This window comes from Petaurus breviceps, unplaced genomic scaffold (genome assembly GCF_028583685.1).
Source record: "Petaurus breviceps papuanus isolate PSGF00001 unplaced genomic scaffold, PetGlider_PUasm1.0 90740, whole genome shotgun sequence".
Classification (NCBI taxonomy): domain Eukaryota; kingdom Metazoa; phylum Chordata; class Mammalia; order Diprotodontia; family Petauridae; genus Petaurus; species Petaurus breviceps.
In genome coordinates, this window is record NW_027187330.1 from 8,588,404 (window position 1) to 8,594,403 (window position 6,000).

Consider the following 6,000-nt stretch of genomic DNA (forward strand, 5'->3'; position numbering starts at 1 on the left):
AAGCTGTATAAACCAAAGAGTCATTCCATTTTGGAATCAGAAGGGATCTCAGAGGTCATCCAGGTCAACCTATTCCTAAGCAAGAATCACTGTTACAACATCCCTGATAAATGGAACCTTGAGGATCTCCAGTAACAGGAAACTTGCTACCTTCCAAAGCCACTGGGCCCTTTTGGACATCAAGAATGTTCACTCGCCCAGTCTCCATGGTGGGCACAGGATGAGTGAGGCGATCTACCAAGGTCAGGGGCTTTGGAACAGAACTAAGTTAATAACAATAACTTGCATCCATATATAGTGCTTTGAGGTTTATATGGCATTATCTTTACAGATGAAGAATCTAAATCTCAGAGAGATTTGATCAATATCACACAGCTAGCAAGAGTGACTCTGAAGTAGGCCCTTTGTAAATATTGATTGATTGATTGATTGATCGATCGATTGGTAAAGCCAAGATTCTTAACTTCAAGCTAACTACTTGTTCCACATAGACATCTGATCAATTAAGAATAAGTCAACAAGTATTTGTGTTAGATAGTAGAAAGACAGAATGAAAACAGTTCCTGCCCTCAAGGAGCTTACAGTCTAGCTGGGGGAGACACCTCTACATATAGGTATATACAAAACAGATATAAGATATTTGGGGGGAGTGAGTGGGAGGAGGGCATTAGAAGGAATATTAGAAGGAGGGCATTAGACCGTTCCTGGACCTGGGCCCTAATATCATTTACAATATACTCCAATCAGTTAAGCTAATTATTCATACCCTGAAAAGAATAACAATAATAAAAACTGACAGGTAATGATATTGTTAATAATAATAACTAACATTTATAGAGCTCTTAAAGGTTTGCAAATGTTTTACAAATTATGTCATTTCATCCTCACAACAACATCGGGAGGTAGGCTGGCATTATTATCCCCATTTTACAGATAAGGGAAACTATGACTGAGATAGATATCTTTACATTTTCTGAAACATTTTACGTATAAGTTATCTCATTTAATAAATCATGTAAGCAACGATTAAGTGGCCAGTTATCAAATGGAGAATCCGGTACTTTTCATTTTATAGTTGCCTAGTTTTTCCCTGATGAACCTTTGAACCCAAGACCCTGCAAATGTTGGGCATGTTTCTGATTCTTAGGAAATATTTTCTCTTGGACTGATTAAATCCGGCTCCCCGCCTATCATCTCCTTTACGCCATCCTGTTTTCATTTGCCCTTAAGTTCGCTGCTATTTTCCTCCTGCTTCTTCTCCTCCTTAGTGGTGCCTAAACCAGGTGAGATGTGCAGAATCTCTGATCAAGTAAATCCTTAGAAGGGCCTGGTCAGAAAAGTCTCAAGATACTATTGGCCACCCAAGGGGGAAAGGATGCTAACTCCCTCGTCTCTCACTATTCAAACTCTACAGATAGCTATTTTTCTGAGCACTAGGGTAGGCTCTGACATGACTTCAAGAGGCTAAAGTGATTATTCAGTTTGTCAAGTAGTTATTAAATGACTACTAAATATACAGCACAGTGCTAGCCATTGCATATACAGTAATAAAACTGAAACAATTCCTGCCCTCAGAGAGTCTATTCTATTGGGAGAAAGCAACATATACATAGATAAATAAATACACAATATATTTTCACTAGGGCAGCTAGGCAGTGCAGTGGATAGGGCTTTGGGTCTGGAGTCAGGAAGATTTGAGGTCAAATCTGGTCTCAAATATTGACTAGCTGGGCAGGTCACTTAACCCTGTTTGCCTCAGTTTCCTCATCTGTTAAATGAGCTGGAGAAGGAAATGGCAAACCACTCCACTGTCTCTGCCAAGAAAACACCCAACAGGGTCATGAAGAGTCAGACACAAATGAAATGACTGAACAACAAAAATATATTTCCAACAGAGAATTTTAGATTCTCAGTGATGCTAGCAGTCTAAAAAAAAAACCACTTAATAAAATACAAATTGGTACAAACAATATAAAAGAATTTCCAGGCCCCAAAAAGAGAATTATAATGGAGAGGCCCCATAATGCAGTAGAAAGTACACCTTTTATTCTATTCCCAACTCTTGCTATCTCACATTAACTCATTTAATTCCTCAAGGCTTCTGCCTCGTCATAAATGACAAGATTGAACTCAATAATCTCTACACACACACACACACACACACACACAATCACTTTAATCATTTTGACTAAAGAGACAGGTTTTTCTTTTTTAGAAAAAATAAAGTTCCCATTAAACTGTAGGAAGGAAGGAAGGAAGGAAGGAAGGAAGGAAGGAAGGAAGGAAGGAAGGAAGGAAGGAAGGAAGGAAGGAAGGAAGGAAGGGCAAAAGGGAAAGGAAGGGAGGGGAGAGGAGGGGAGGGAAGGAAAATTGCAAAATCTCAGAGTAGGAAGGGACCTCAGGGACCAATCAGGCCATCCTATACCTTGACAAGAATTCACTCTTCAAAACACCTGAGAAGTGGGCATGTAGCTTTTTCTTGAAAACCTCCCACGAAAAAGAACTCAGTATCTACTTAGACAGTCCATGATCCTTTTGGATACCTCTGGCTGTCATGGAAGCTTTTCCTTATATGTAGGGATGTGCTGAAGTATACTGGAGCCAGCTCCTACCTGTTCCTAAAAGCCAAATGTTAAATTTTCAAGAGGCAATTGACACTTCAAAAACCAGCATATTCTACAAATCAGAGCCTGATGTGTCATTTTGTTGATTATCTAGACTTAAGAAAGTGATGGAGAAAATGTTAATGATACAAATTAAGCTATAAGTGTGTCTTGCACATTTTTTCCCTCTGACTTCTGGTCATTAACATTTAACAGCTAACCCCTTGTTACATGAATCCTAAAACTGACCTCACTGAAACTTTAACTCAATATGGCTAATTCTGCCTTCTGAGACCAAGCAGAATTAGTCTAACAACTCTTCCCTATGACAGTCCTTCAGTTGTCAATTAGTCAGGCAAGCAATAAACACTTATTAAGTACCTACTATGTGCCTGATAGTCTCTGCTCTCAAGGAGGTCATAATCACCACCAACACCACCACCACCACCACCCTCACCACCACCACCACTCAAACATTCTCTTCAAAAAGGACTCATTTTGCTTTTTACTAAAAAAAATTGTTCCAATTAAAAGCTTTTTAATTCAGTTTGTATTTGAAGACATAGCTCCTGCTGTAACAACTCAGAAAATTTAAGAATACTATACTGCCTTTGCTTGGATTTCCCAGAGTTGCTCAGATCACCATCTATGCCGATGCTGTGTGTAATGTCAGCCAAAGACTCGTGCCAAGAGACAAGACCTGCCCACAAAGGATTCCCAAAAGGATCCAAGAATGTGAGGCTGAAGGTTACAATGGAGCCTTTAAAGATTTGCTCTATTAAGCCAACACAAAAAAATTGGATAGATGTTTAACTGTTTTCTATTATTCTAATTAACTACTAATATTTATAATGATCTAATCTTGTGTATTTCTTTAATGCCAAGGTTCTCTATTGCTGGTTTAAATAATAATGATATTTTAAATTGTTGATTTTGTCATATATTATTAATTAATAATTAATGCATTCTTAATCACAACTAATAAGGGTAATTGTAATCATTCCCATCTATACAACCAGGTTACAGAGCTTGTATTTCTTCTTAAACCTGAGAGGGCTTTTGAGCAAGGGAGTGACAATCTCAGAATCAAAAAGCATAATAGAGAGAGTATGTCTAGCTCTTCATGATCCCATTGGGGGTTTTCTTGGAAAAGCTATTGGAGTGATTTGCCATTTTCTCCTCTAATTCATTTCACAGATGAGGAAACTGAATTAGTGACTTGCCCAGAGTCACACAACTTGTAAGTGTCTGAGGTCAGATTTGAACTCAGGAAGAAGAGCCTTTCTGACTCTAGGCCCAGTGTTCTCTCCACTGTGCCACCTAGCCACCCAGAGAAAGTATAGAAAACAGTATATAGTATAGAAAGCACAGGGTTTGGAAGCAGAAGACCCAGTTTTGAATCCAGGCTTTGCCACTGACTCCCATGGCCTTAAGCCCATCTCTTCTTGGGGTCTCAGTTTTTTTATCCAAATGAAGGTTCTGATTAGATGGTCTCTAAGTCCTTGTCAGCTCTAGCTATTATGATGTTATGATGAGTTCTGGGTTCTCCTCACCCATGTTTAAAGGGTCAGACCATCTTTGGAAAGGAACAGAAGACAGTCAAGGGCATCAGGACCATTTATTTACATATGGACAGGAACTTTAAAGGCATCTGATACAGAAAAGGTAACCAAATCCCAAGGAGGTTGTGACTTGCCCAAGGTCTAACATCAATAGAGACTAGAAGAAAACCCATGTTCTCTGACTCTGAATTGCTGCACTTTTCGCTGCACTAGCTAGCTGAGAAGACCAGCTTCCCCTTGGAGGGTCAGGGGGAGGAGAAGAGTGTATATTATGTTCTTTCCATTACTTTATTTAATCTTTATAATTCTAGTGAGGCAGGCATGATTTACCAAGTATAGTGATAGATTAATTTGATAGGCATTTAACTGACTACTATGTGCCAGGTATTGCAACAGGTGTTGGAGATACACAGACAAAAATGAAGCAAAATCCTGACTCTGATCCAAAAAGAGCTAACAGTACATCTGTCTCTACTATTGGAGTTCTGGGGCTGGGGTGAAGACACAAACAGATACAGAGACACAGGAAGAGGGGGCAGGGAAAGATACAGAGAGAGAGAGAGGGAAAGAGACAGAGAGTTAAAGAGAAAGTTACAATCTGCCCTCTGATAAGTATAATATAGGGTAAGAAGGGGAAGTAATAGAGCATTTATAATCAATTAACCAACAAACATTTTTAAGGGTGTGATGATTACAAGGGTTCAAGAGATAGAGTTTCTGGGTAATTTAATCATTTTATTAATAAAGCCAGCAGGTTATTAATAAAAGGACAGTCATTTGGTCATCTCTCTAAAACCAAAGATCCCTAATGTTGGTGGGGTCACAGTTTACATGCCCTTTGAAGTGGAGGTGTCACTTAGGGGTGACGACAACACAATAGTAGATGGGAGCTATATTAAAATGGCCTTGAGGTACATGACTTAGGTCACTCAAATATCGGCAAAGAGACATCACCTGTCTCGATAACAGAATCAATCTTTCCCAGTCCTATCTGACCAAACACAATGAGCAGAAATACACCCATTAGTCTAAACTTAGAATTTCTTTTACTGTCTGATTAGTTCTTGACCTGGGTAAATCTTTGAGAGAGATTTCCTATACTGGTTGGTTTCTGAATGAGGAAGTAGAAAAGGGGGAAATCTTGATCTTATATACAATTAATAATACAATGATTAATTATTAAATATAATAGAAATATTCATTTCTTACATGGCCCTACTATGTGCCAGGCACTGTGGAAGGTACTAAGGACAAAAAGACAGCAGTGAGATGATTCTTTCTGTCTAGAGTTGACATCCTATAATCTAACAGGTGCAAATATCTAAATAATTTTAATACAAAATTAATGTTGCTTTGGATCTTCATTATTTGCTAAATTGGGATAGAAAAACCCTTGGATGATAGGACTTAGAGTCACAAGGTACATTAGAGACCATCTAGTCCCACTCTTTTCCTTTTTAGACAAGGAAACAATCAGAGAAAATCACCCATTCAGCATATAACACTTTGATATCACAGTGAATGTCCCTTCCACCCAACATGCTGCCTCCCCTTTGTCTAATCATTTTCAATGCTTTGCACTTTCACAGCACCTTGAATCCCTTTAAAGCATTTTAATGTCCATGATCTACACACTAGCCCTGTGAGGAAGGCTGAGCAAGGATGAAGATCCCCATTTTACAGATGAGGAAACTGAGACCAATAAAGGGGAAGGGATTTGTTAGAATCCATTTGTCAATGGCACACACAGGACTAGAATGCAGGTCTTCTGACTTCCAGTCTTCTTTCCATTACCTCACACTGTGTATGACTTCCCCTTTCGTTGGAGTCAGGCA